We start from the raw sequence: 12,105 nt of genomic DNA, 5'->3' as shown, positions 1-12,105 counted from the left end.
TTCAGACCCATTCTGGAAAAACTTGATGGAGAGATGAAAAATCAAAGTATGAACCATATTAATAAACCTAAACACAAGGAAAAGGTCAGCCATGAAGACTGCTGGAAGCTGGTGGAGAAACAGGAGGTAAGTGTGTAGTCTCCCCCTCCCCAAAGCTAACTGCTTTGGAGGACAGCTCTAATGTGGGCATGGCAGTTTGGAGCCATTACTCTAGAAACCATAACCACTGCTGTACAATCCACCCTCCAGCTCTCTGAACACAGGGATTGTCTTAACTGGTTTTGTAACTTCCACCCTGCCAAATAAGGAGCACATACTTAGCAAACTGTTGCTGAAAAGACTGATGGCTCCCCTATTTCTGGAGATGGCTAAACACAGAGAGGGGCTGCAAATCTGTAGTCAGAGTCTAAACCTCCTATCCAAGGTGACCAGGTATCCTGCACTTCCAAAACAGTTTTGATTTCAAATATTCTGATTTTAGTACCTCTATGAAAATACAGAAAACTGTCAGATATTCATCCTGATTTTTGGTTTTTTAGGTTCCTATCACATCAGTCTGCTCTGCTCTCTGGTGTCACCCTATGGAAGAGAGGAGACCAGACAGTGATCCAGCCTTCTATAGGTAACATGAAGCTGTTCGGACAAGGATATGATATGGGTGCTTTCTACGTGTACCCTGCAAAAGAGCTAAACTTTGGGGCAAAAAAAAAGTTGTTCTTTTTTTTTTTCACAACTCTATATGGAAATTCATAAGGACTTGGTAAGGCAACAATTGTTTTCATAAGAACATGCTAAAAACCATACTTTCAGTAAAGATAAACATTTCAAAGAGTTGGGATGTCTATACAAGCTTAAGTTATGGTTTTAAAAGATTATCTCTTGAAACTCTGGTTTCTGCTCTCTGGTCTTCCATCCTGGGAAACACTCCCATTCCTGGAAACACTGATGAGTATTTGATTGTCTTTTCCTTCTCTCCTCAAGCTTAAACCCCCGTTCCACAGCGTCTCACTCCTCACCCCATTCCATTTCACTCCTATCCCACAGCAAAAATCTATAGAAAAGTCTTGTTGGCCATTTCACCGCATTTATTATGCTACAGAAAGGAAGGCGCTGTTGACACTTGATGAATTTAAGCCTTCAGTGTTCCACCAATGATCTGTCTGTAACTGCCTTCCTGCCTCCATGATTGAAGGCTGTCGAGTGAAAAGATTCAATCAGAAAAATTCAAAGCAATGCTTTCATTCTCAGCATGTTCTCTTGGAGAGAGAAAACAACAGAAAATCCTTTGTTTGACTAACCCCACTCCTCCCACTCACAACACCTCAAAATAAAAGACATCACATTAGAACTGCGCATCTGTTCCATATTGTGGCCTAAAGTCAAGTCGGCTTTGGCACACTTATGCCTATAAACAAACGATCAAACTGGCCTTAAATCCGTAAGAAGAAACCAGTGGACAGAATTCACTTCCTCCTGGTTTGGAGCTCTCTTCACTTCTATTTCATGTTCTCCTTAAAGAGTCTTAGCCTTTAAACCTGTCTAACCAAGAAGGACACTGACTGGGGACAGGTCCATCAACACCACTGGGAGTAGTCGGTGTTGACAGGCAGAGGATTTCAACTTCCTCTGAAATTCCCTCTGACCACTGCAGATATATCCACCATTGGCAAGTAGTTCCAAAGTAGTAACGGCCAACATTTTTAAGTAAGGAAGACTTTGGCTCTAGGGTAAGAATTCTGTCAAACAGCCAAAATACATCAAGTCTCAGAAAAAGCCCCACACATCTCAAGGGCACTGCCTGACTTGGATCACACAGGGAGATGCTAGGGAAAACCAGCAGAGCCCACAGAGAAGGGGGGAAGTTTCCACGTCTCTGACTCTGCCACAGGCTACACATTCCCTTCATGTTGTGGGGAAAGATGTAGATTCTACCATCGTGATACTAAGTTCTGAATCCCATTAAGCAAAAACAAGCTCTGCCACCTTGGAAAGGCCACTGAGTCTCTAGAGTATGTACTTCCTTCAAAAAAAACGAGGGTGTTTGGTCAGATCATTGCTATACTCTCTCACAAATCTAAATTTCTTTGGTGTGACGCAGTCCTAACAGGTTCTTAAATAAAACTAACCTCAGAAACAGGTTTATTTTCCAATTTTTTGGTTATCTCATGATAAGTGGCTCACACCAAAGATATCACAATCTTAAATGTTTCCAAGAACCTGAAGATGCAGGGAGTAAACACAAATATGTCTGAAAGAGCAATCTGCTTCTGAGCGGAGGAAGGTTAGCTCTGTGCAACCGCGGTGACAGACACCCTCCCTCCCCCCCCCCCCCCGGCTTCAGACACGGCAGCGTGCGCTTTCCTTCTGTTTCGCAACACTCTAGGAACGCGGACATGTGTATCAAGTGTTCGCCCCACGGGCATCTCTTGCATAAGGTGCTTGTAGGCGTGCGCACGCGCACACACACAATGCAGCGACAACCCCACATGGAGGTGGGATTCTACCTCCAGCCCTACTTGAACAGTGTCCCAGTTCAAAATTAGACACCATCCAATACGTCTGCTGTTTTGATCACTTTTCCTTTAGGCTGGAAAGTCACTTTGCTGATCAGCAAAAGTGAATTGAGTTTACAGTCAACTGGCCATGGCCCAAGTTTTTCTGTGAAACTAAAAAGAGTTTCCATCTGACTTCTTGAGAAACAGACTTTCCTTTTTAGACAGAAATGTTATATGGGTCAACTAACACCAGTATCACAATTTTTTTTGAAGTAAAGATAGACACTTTGTCAACAGAGAGAGAAAACCTGAACTCACTTATTAAACCTGACTGGAAATGACTTTAAAAGAATGAAACAGAGTAACAGGAAGTCAATGCACTTTAAGCTTATTTTGTAGCCAGTAATATAGTTGCCAGATTCTTTCAAGGGATGCTCTTTGACAACAAGAATTTCAATAAACTGAGTTAGGGTAAAAGGGCAAAGAGTCTATTTGGACAGGAAGAGCCGAAGCTCTAAGTATTTAAGGCAAAATGTTGGTGAGTGGCCGTAACAGTTAGACATTACAACTGGGATCGAGAAAAAACAAATTCACCTAAGGCAACTATGCTGCTTTAGGATAAGCCTTGTGTTCAGCCTTATTTACCTTGTCTTAAAACAAAAAAAATTAATCTACCTGCCAGTCAACTAGAAGAGAAAAGGAACAGTGAGATGTGAAAAAGCAAATATATTCTAAATTCAAAAATCTAGTTTTCACCAGGGGAAAAAAAATGTTTCCATTATATACCATGATGCCCTTAGATAACTTCCTGTCAAAATTCCTTTTGGCAGAATGAAACAGTACTCAACAGAGAAAGGGTATTCTTGACATGACAGGGGCATGAATGACACTAACAAACGAAAAGACAGAAACTATGGCAAGTTCCTCGAGACATTTTTCAGTTAAGTATTTGGCAGTGATTAGAGATGGGGCGCCCTCTTCACTATGGAAATAAACACTTCAGGCGAGTTCTTGTGGAACGAAATGAAAGGGTGTACTCACGTACCAAGATGGAGCATGTGGACCCTTCATCAAGTTGGCAGAAACTTGCTATCAACCTGAGAAAATCTACAGCTAGCTAGAAGACATATAAGAGCTTTTGCTGATGGAATACCAGCGTTCCCAACAAAATCAGCAATAAGACAGTTCAAATATAATGATAACATGCTATTATAATTGTTCTTTACTGATATTTCAAGTTGAGGAGGAAATAAGGCATAAAAAAGGAGGTAAATTGTGCACATACCTCTTTTCTGTTAAGATTCCTCTGTACTCTATCAAAGGTATTTATTTAATCAGAAACAGAGTTTTAGGGATTCAGCAAAAACCTAGAAATAATCTCAGAGAAAAACAACAAAATGCAAACAAAGTATAAAGCAAACTTCAAGGCATAACAGATGAGATCACCAAGAACAGATGTATTTAAGGTGTGTGAGAACTGGAAAACAGTTAACGACCTTATCGTGTAAACCACCTTATCTTATGCAGCGTAAATTGAACTCTGAGCATAACTGCAGAGCTGCTGTTCAGGTAGAGGGAGGGAGGAAAAAAATTCAAAGCACAAGAGAAATCTAGCTTCGGAACACAGGGGGTGGAAAAAGAAAGTTAAAAACACAAAGCTTAACTCAATTAGTGCTTCAAGTCTTTTGGCATCCGAGCTCTGCACTCCAGAGATAAGGAACAGGATTCTGGGAAGGGAGAGGAAGGGGAAGGAAGTGCCAGGAGGAGATCTGGAATCGTCAGGATGGTTTTTACCTAAGTCTACAGAAAGTGTGAGCAGTGCGAGGTTATTCCCGGGAAGAACGCCACATATGGACAACTAGAGATGGGCAACTCGGTGACAGTGGGCAAGCAGCCCAAGCCACATCGCGTGACAAAAGCAAAAATCCAGGATGCAAGAACCCGGGATGAGGAAGGGGCGTGGAAAAAAAAACTAGCCCCGTGGAGTGGAACTGGAGTCCAGTCTGATACTCAGTGGTCCATCTAATAAAGGAAGGAGCCCAAAAGTGGGGTTGGAGGCTCGTGCCAGGATCAAGTATCCCCAGGAAACTACTGAGATAACAGCAAGTTATGCAAGAACTTCTAGGAGCCAGAAGTGACTGATCTTCCGTCTCTCTCCAAGGAATACTGATGCCCACAGTGTCCATGGCAGTCCCAGCGGTACTGCCTGTGGTCTCAACCCCAAACTCTGCATCTGTGGCCAGGGCAGACTGCTCCGTCTTGCAGCAGCTGGGACCACTCATGCAAAGTCTTAACACGTAACTTCTGGCTGCCGTCACAAAGAAGCCACCAGACATTGAGGAGTCACACACATTACACAAGGGACGTCCCATCAATGAAGATGTGACCCTGTCACACCACATACATGGTCCCTTTGTTTGATGTCTGGCCTATGCAGAGGAGAAATTTAAAAAACAGAAATTGTGTCTTTTGAAAAAGGTATTTGAGGCACAATTAAGGGTTTATGTAAGACATAGCACAATTTACGAGCTCAGTTCTAAAAATAACTCACCAGCTTGAGACTGGCATTAAAATTCTCCACCTTTCTCTTCTTTGTCGTAAGATCTCGTGAGGAAGTTTTACAGACTGCACTGCAGACCAGCTAATTAAGCGTTCAGATGACTCTGGGTGGTAAAGATAGTTCAATCTTTTTTGTGATCTCAAGAAAGTTAGTAATGTTTACAAAAAAAAATTGAAAGTATCTAATATTAGGTAAATGAGCCTGAAAATTATTTGGAAAATGCCTACCTGCCAATCCTTCCCTCCTACCCCCATTGCACCATCCACAGACCCGCTCAGCAGCTGGCAGGTGACTGGTTTTTATGCGGCCGCACAGCTTGGAAACAATAGTCATCCCCTGTGTCTGGCTGTAAACTATTCTCTGTATTGTTTTTCTCGCTCACTCACTCATACTTTTCTGGTAACTGTTTCCAGGAACTAGGAACCAAGTGTCTTAATTTCTCAGTCCTAAGAGATTTCTGTCTTCTGGGGGAAATGTAGTTTAAATTATCTAATAACTTTAAAATGGTCCCTTATTGTTCTTAATAAAAAAAAATCTAAAGTTACCTTGAGGCCTAACGATTTCTAAATTCAGTATTCACCAAATATTTATCCAAAGGTAATACTCCTGCTTAAATATCTTAAATAAGGAAAAATTGGAGAGTTCAGTATTTTAAAAACTGACTAATCTTTTGAGAACAAGGACGTAGGGGCGTCTCATCAAAAATCACAGAAAACAAATGTCACCTGATAAGGCGTGACCAATCTGTTGTATCTTTTCTAACAAGAAATTTGATCATCTTAAATAAATTTGTTTCCATACAGAGAGCTCCTCTAAATCAAGGGAAAAAATACTAATTGTCTCATAGGAAAATAGGCAAAAAAAAAAAAAAAAAAAAAGGGATAAATAACCTAATAGAAAAATGGCCAATCAATAGATAATTTAAATCATCAACAAAAGCAATATATAAACATGAATAAAATTTATTAAATTTTTTTTTAAATTGAGAAAGATTTTTTAAATTGTAGGGCTAACAAGGATATAATTAGACAAACTAACATACTCTTGATGGAAATAAAAACTGGTGAAAAATGTCTGGAGAGCAATTTGGAAATATTAATGAAGACTCATAATATCATAATTTCAAGGATACATACATACATATTCCATAGAATAAAGAGGAAAACAACCAAATTAATAGCAACTACTTCTAAATAGCTGGGTCTCAGGTAATTTTCATTTTACTTATGCTTCAGGCTCTTCTGTATTTTCTACTATGAAAAGAAATACGTTTATAATGTGAGAAAAATATGCATATTTTAAAAGAAGATCATCTGTATCAGTAAAACCTGAAACACCTTGCTCCCGTTACATCCTTGTACTTTAAAACAAAATGTATTTAAGTCAGAACTCCTTGTTTTCCAAGCACAATATTTCAAGAAGAATTCTCTTAAAAACTGAGACCTTTAAAAACGTGCACGATTATAACAACAGTGCCTTCTCAGTTAGAAAAGTTCCTTCTTTCTCACTTACAACTCTGTGACAGGCTTCTTGCCAGGCGTTTCCTGGACTTCACCTCTTTTTATTTGTTGTGCCCTTGCCCTTCATAGTTTATCGACGTACTTTGGCTCTAACACAGACTTCCCCAGTGAAACTGGAGCAAGACTGTATAATGATGGGGTGAACTGTAGTGGAAAGACACAGCCGGAACAGAGTCCAAAGAGTTGGTGAAAGGCATGTGTTCGTCGCCACCACTCACTACACATGGAATTCTTTCCAACATTTATGGCCACATGTCTCTTTTTCTTCAGCAATTGTTTCCAAAATAAATGGAAACAAAAGCAATCCTGGTAGTGAGATTATAGTGCTCCTTCTTGAAAGAATTCTTCCATGTCCCCCACCAAGCAAAGACATTGAGAGAAGCATTACTTACATATCATTCCCACAGTGCGATTAAACCACCGATTAACGTAAGTAAGTAATCATCTCTAAGTCAGTGCCCTCCTAACAAAAATAGCTTCAGCAGGGTGGCAGTAACAATTTCTTTGTCTGCTCAGCACAGAAGTCCAAGAATTGAAAACCTCTGCCCCAGGTTCCTCCGCTCTGCTCTGTGCCCAGGAAGCTGAACCAGCATCTCTGGCTGGAGCTGTGGCTCCATGGCGGGGACACCACTGAGCACCCTCCGGCCCCGCCCCTTCTCCCAGGCTCCCACCACTCTGTCCTCCCCCTGCCCCTTCAGCCCTTGGGTGCAAATGGTTTCCAGCTATTGCCAGTTTTTGTGCCTCTTCATCTATTAATAACTCTCCGCACATCTACTCTGTCTACTCTAAGTAGCTCGCTCCTTTGTTTGAGTTTATTTAAATCACTGGGAGTTGATTTTGGCTTTTGTCAGACTAAGACTGAGAGGACACCTTTTCCACCAACAACTCCTCTTCTTCTCTGGACAAGAAAGTGTGCCTGAGGTTGAGGTGGTGAAGTGGGGGACCCGGCCTTCAGCATCAGCGCCACCTCTTCTCCACAAAGGCACCATTAGGGGTGGACCCTATGCCTTCCTTACATGGGTTAAAAATAATATTCCTTAGGTCTTAGCAGACATGTTCAGAAAAGACTGATTTCCTCTTATTGCTCAACACAGCCAATCTCACAACTATAGTAAAGAACCGTAATACAGTTCTCTCTTTATTTTCTCTCCTCTGTCCCTCCCTCCCCCCACACCCATTGCTATCTCTCTGTCTCTGTCTCTCTGTCTCTCTCTCCACAGGCTATGCAAATGCATTTCCACCATATGGTCATGTTCACCCTGGTACATTACCAGAAGTATCCTGGCACCTTCAGATGTTCCTAGATAAATGTGTTGTAATGTTTATAGGACCTTTGAGAAACATGTGTGGATTCAACAGCACTTAAAAATTTCTGTAATATTTTCTGGGCTTCTATGCAACTGTTACCTCTAAAGTATTTGTTTGCATGCCTCCCAAAAAGACCACTATTTTAAACATATACATAGATCTGTTTTGTGCCAACTTCAAATCTACAGAAGTGGAATTTCTCTAAACCACTGCATCATTCTACAGCCGGACTCCCTTGCTGGGCAGGAAAGGTCTATGGATCATTTTTGTGGGGCCTGTGAACCAGCCTATAATTGCATTCAAAGACTGTGCACACCTGCTTTCGTAAATTTTTTGAATGAATCTATAGCGTCTCAATAAGGCTGAAAATGTTAAGAAGTCTTGGTCTAAGGAGTATGGAATTTTTTTCGACATTAGGAGAGCCTATTTTAAAACATTCAAATATTCAATTTTCGTTTGGCACTACTGCAAGCTGGTATTTATCTTCTATTCAGAAATTTTCAACAGTTATACTTTTGAATATAATTTCAGCAATTACATTTAAAACATGAATGCTAACCAATAAGATGACCCCAAACTTGTGTTCATCACTTCGCTCAGTTATTTTAAGAGACACAGGAGGAAATAGTAACAATCAGAAAGAATGGAAAGTCTGTGAAAGAAGGCACAACTGAATCAAGTTATTTCTTTTTAAAAACTCTTATTTTTTTTAAGAGTAAAAATCCTAGAACTTTTATCATTCTGCTCCAGAAATAGATCTTTATTCAACTGATGATGTGAAATCTTGTTTCAGAACAACTTGAATCATATCAAAAAACTTCAGACCTGGAATGGAACTGAGTCCTAATCCCCACCCCTTCTTCCCTCATCAGGTTCACTGAGGGCCCAGTTTTTTAAAACTCCCCACTCCCAGCAAGCTTTCTTCTCTGTAACATTCCTCCCGAACTGTCATCAAGACTGCTACAATCTTATTGACGGAAAGTGTACTACTTTTGCAACCAGCAAAAGTTATTTGTTAAAAATAATTCTCTTCAAACCATCTTCCTCATCATAAACCTCCAATGATTCCCCAACTTTACAGAATCAGAAACATGGACTGTTTGCTGTACTCTTCAAAACCTTAACGATTGGGATCTCACTCAGCTGTTTCTCTTTCACTTCCCTTCTTTCCCTTCATAACCTGCTACAGCCAAACCTAAACACTCACCATTACAACGAAACGTCCCATGACTCCCTATCTCCACGCCTCTGTGCTTGAAGTCATCACACAGCACACTGTTCCCTACGTTCAGCTCCACCTGTCCAATCCGCCCACCTAAGGTCAACCCCAACGTCACGTTTCATCAGGTCCCTGCTGGCTTCTCCTGTCACTGTTCATCCCTGAGCAGTCCTGCACATGCTCCCTATTATCCACACACCTACCACTCTCCTCAGTCTGCAGGCTCCCTGATCTGACGGGATGCACTGTGTGCATGTTTATATCCTCCACAGAATATGCTGCTCACTGCATCTTAGAATCCAGGCATTGGATGACAGGCTTTCATGAGACTGACTGAGATTTTTCATGCCTGTGTCCCCACCTCCTCCACGCAAAGAAGCCCACTGCTCTTGGCACACCCATCACAGCCACCAGCTACACTCGCCATCATTTTGTTCTGGGGCAATCGTCCCTGCTTCCCTCCCTTGTCCCTTCTAGGAACTGACTTTAAGTGAAGAAATTTTAAATTCTTTTGAATCTTTAATCTCTGGCACACCCTCACACCCCCTGCTGTAAGCGCTGCATTTCTCCCTCCCTGGACTGTCCCATCAAGTGCCAACAACTTCTCTTTTACTATGGGTTTAATATAAATTACATTAACATGTCTCTGATTAGCTTTATTACATGAGTATTTCTTTTTTAATGGGAAACTCCTATTGGACTGTTCGCATCATGAAGAGAGATTAATAAAAGACAATATGATAAACTCTTATTCCGGGCTTTTTAGGAAAACATTTATATGCGATTTGACATTTGATCTTTTACTTTCCCTCACTCCCCCCCCCCCCGGGGGGAGGGGAGGGTAATTAGGTTTGTTTATTTATTTTAATGGGGGGACTGGGGATTGAACCCAGGACCCCGTGCATGCTGAGCACACTCTACCACTAAGCTGTACTCTCCCACCTTCCCTCACTTTTAAGGAGTAGTAGGAACGTCCAACACAGCAGCACAGTAACTCCCTAGAGTGGACAGACTCCCTCTGCAGCCTGTGAGAGGAGAGCATTTGAGAAGAGAAAGGCAAGGATTAAAACGAGGTGTATCCACTTTGTTGTCACCTCATTGTTCCTCCCCGCTCCCCTGCACCAAAAAGCAAAATAATCAGATTAGATCATTATGGCCACAATAGGAATTCTAAAACCGAGAAATCAATGAAGACTAATTTAGCATAAATCCATCACATCTCTATGATTTATATTTTTCATAGCAGAATCTCTCAATGATACATTATAAATTAGAAAACCCAGCAAAGGAGTTTTAAGCAAGACTTCTAGAAGTTAAACTAGGTCATATCTGCTACATATTATAAATGATTACTCAGAAAATTTTAGGAATTTTCATTTTGCAATGGTAATTAAAAACTTAACCACTGGTTCAGATAGCTTTGAAAGACCATATAATAAAGACATGTAAACCTGGGACACTTTGCAAGTCCTATTTCCAAAAATCTCCCATGTTCATACTAATCGGTACAAAAGTCCCTAACCCACACTACTTTATTGAGCATTTTCTATGTATTCCCACTTTTAGGAATTTAGGCCCAAATCTTAAATATCTGGGGATCCTCTCAGCTTCCTAGCTGCTAAAATATAAACATGGTATATGGTTAATGAAATAAAACATATGATGAAGGTGAAACCTCAAAATAAAAAAGCCATCAATATTCACACAAATATTTTCCAAAGGAAGATAACAATTATTGAATGCTCAAGTTTAGACCTGTTTATGTATCTATGGTTGGGCCAATAGTGGTTCAGAGAATACCAGTTAAGAGATAGAGAAAAATGAGAAATTTAAAATCGAAGAAAATACATGACATGGTACTCATTTTCATAATGGTATAAAATCCTTCCCTAATGAAATATGGGCATGAAAGGGGGGGGGGTTGCTTCAAAAATTAAGAGATTTTATTGTTGAAGAAGATATCTTAGCTCCTTCAGTTGATAACTCTGAGATGATCCAACTGTTAAGATTTGCATAACACACACAAGTGTATGTGCTAACAAGGAAGTGAAACATTTTCCTGCACCCACACTCAGTTACTCTCCCTACTACATTCCAGGGAGAGCAGTGACATTTAAAAATACATGCACGGGGCTATTCTCCTACTACAGTATTCCATCAAGGTCCAGCTGCCCTGCCACGCCTCTCTACCCCTCCCCACGGCCCTGTACCCAAGACGAGATTTGCCCTTACTCTGGCTCATGGATTGCTTTCTCTTGGAACATGATCAGCATGAACCGCCTGTGCAACCACCAGACACTCACAGCAGTGTAACTGGAGAGCAGTACTACTGTCCGGCCTGAGTGATCAAGATTTTCAAACCAGCAGGAGGAAGCTTTGGGGGTTGGGGATGTGGGGCTAAGAACTGGGCCAAAAGGGAACATTCCGCACTGCATCCAGTAACACAACACGTCCTCTGACGTTACTGGGACTTGAAAGATTTCATGTGCCTTGTGGACTAACACTATCGTGTGCCTGGGAAAGAGATGGTAGTTATGGTAGTCGGATTCACTGGCATCTTTCAACAGACCTACCCTTCTCTGTAACACCTGCTTCTGTTGATTAAATTTTAACGGTGCTTTTTTCCTCTTAATAGAGCTCAGAAGAAGTGAAATAGGCATTAACTTTTCTGACAAAAGTATTCGTAAGTACAGAAGCATGAGAAGTACCCTTTTGGAGCAGGAGAATAGTCTTTTCCCCTTCTGAGTCCATATCTTAGAACCAAAAATTTTAGTTGGAGAAAGGTTAGACTGCTTCATTTGTGCTATGGCCTATCCTGAACTGTGCTCAAGTAGGTTTTCAAATCTGAGATACTAAAGGGATTCTCATATCCTTGTCAGAGAACATGTTTCAGGCTTCGCACTGAGAGTTTATTATGTGCAGCCTCACTAATGTGAATGTCACCAATTCAAACAAGGAAGCTTTGAGCCAGGCTGGGGTTTACTTTTCTTTGGAAATGAAGAA

General features: G+C 41.0%; 1 protein-coding gene across 5 annotated transcripts in view; it reads right to left on the bottom strand.

The window, feature by feature from the left end:
- The window catches only part of BICC1 (BicC family RNA binding protein 1), a 251,650-nt gene that overhangs the window by 46,054 nt on the left and 193,491 nt on the right, over positions 1-12,105 (bottom strand). Inside the window, exon 2 of one of the 5 annotated variants that reach the window (XM_032491442.1) lies at positions 5,077-5,082. The exons of the other annotated variants lie outside the window; for them this stretch is intronic. The gene's annotated coding sequence lies outside the window, so the exon portion shown is untranslated. The remainder of the gene's footprint in view (positions 1-5,076; positions 5,083-12,105) is intronic. 5 annotated transcript variants of the gene reach the window in all.

Source organism: Camelus ferus, chromosome 11 (assembly GCF_009834535.1).
Source record: "Camelus ferus isolate YT-003-E chromosome 11, BCGSAC_Cfer_1.0, whole genome shotgun sequence".
Lineage (NCBI taxonomy): Eukaryota > Metazoa > Chordata > Mammalia > Artiodactyla > Camelidae > Camelus > Camelus ferus.
Note: the sequence above shows the minus strand (reverse complement) of the source record. Positions and strands in the feature narration are given on the sequence as shown.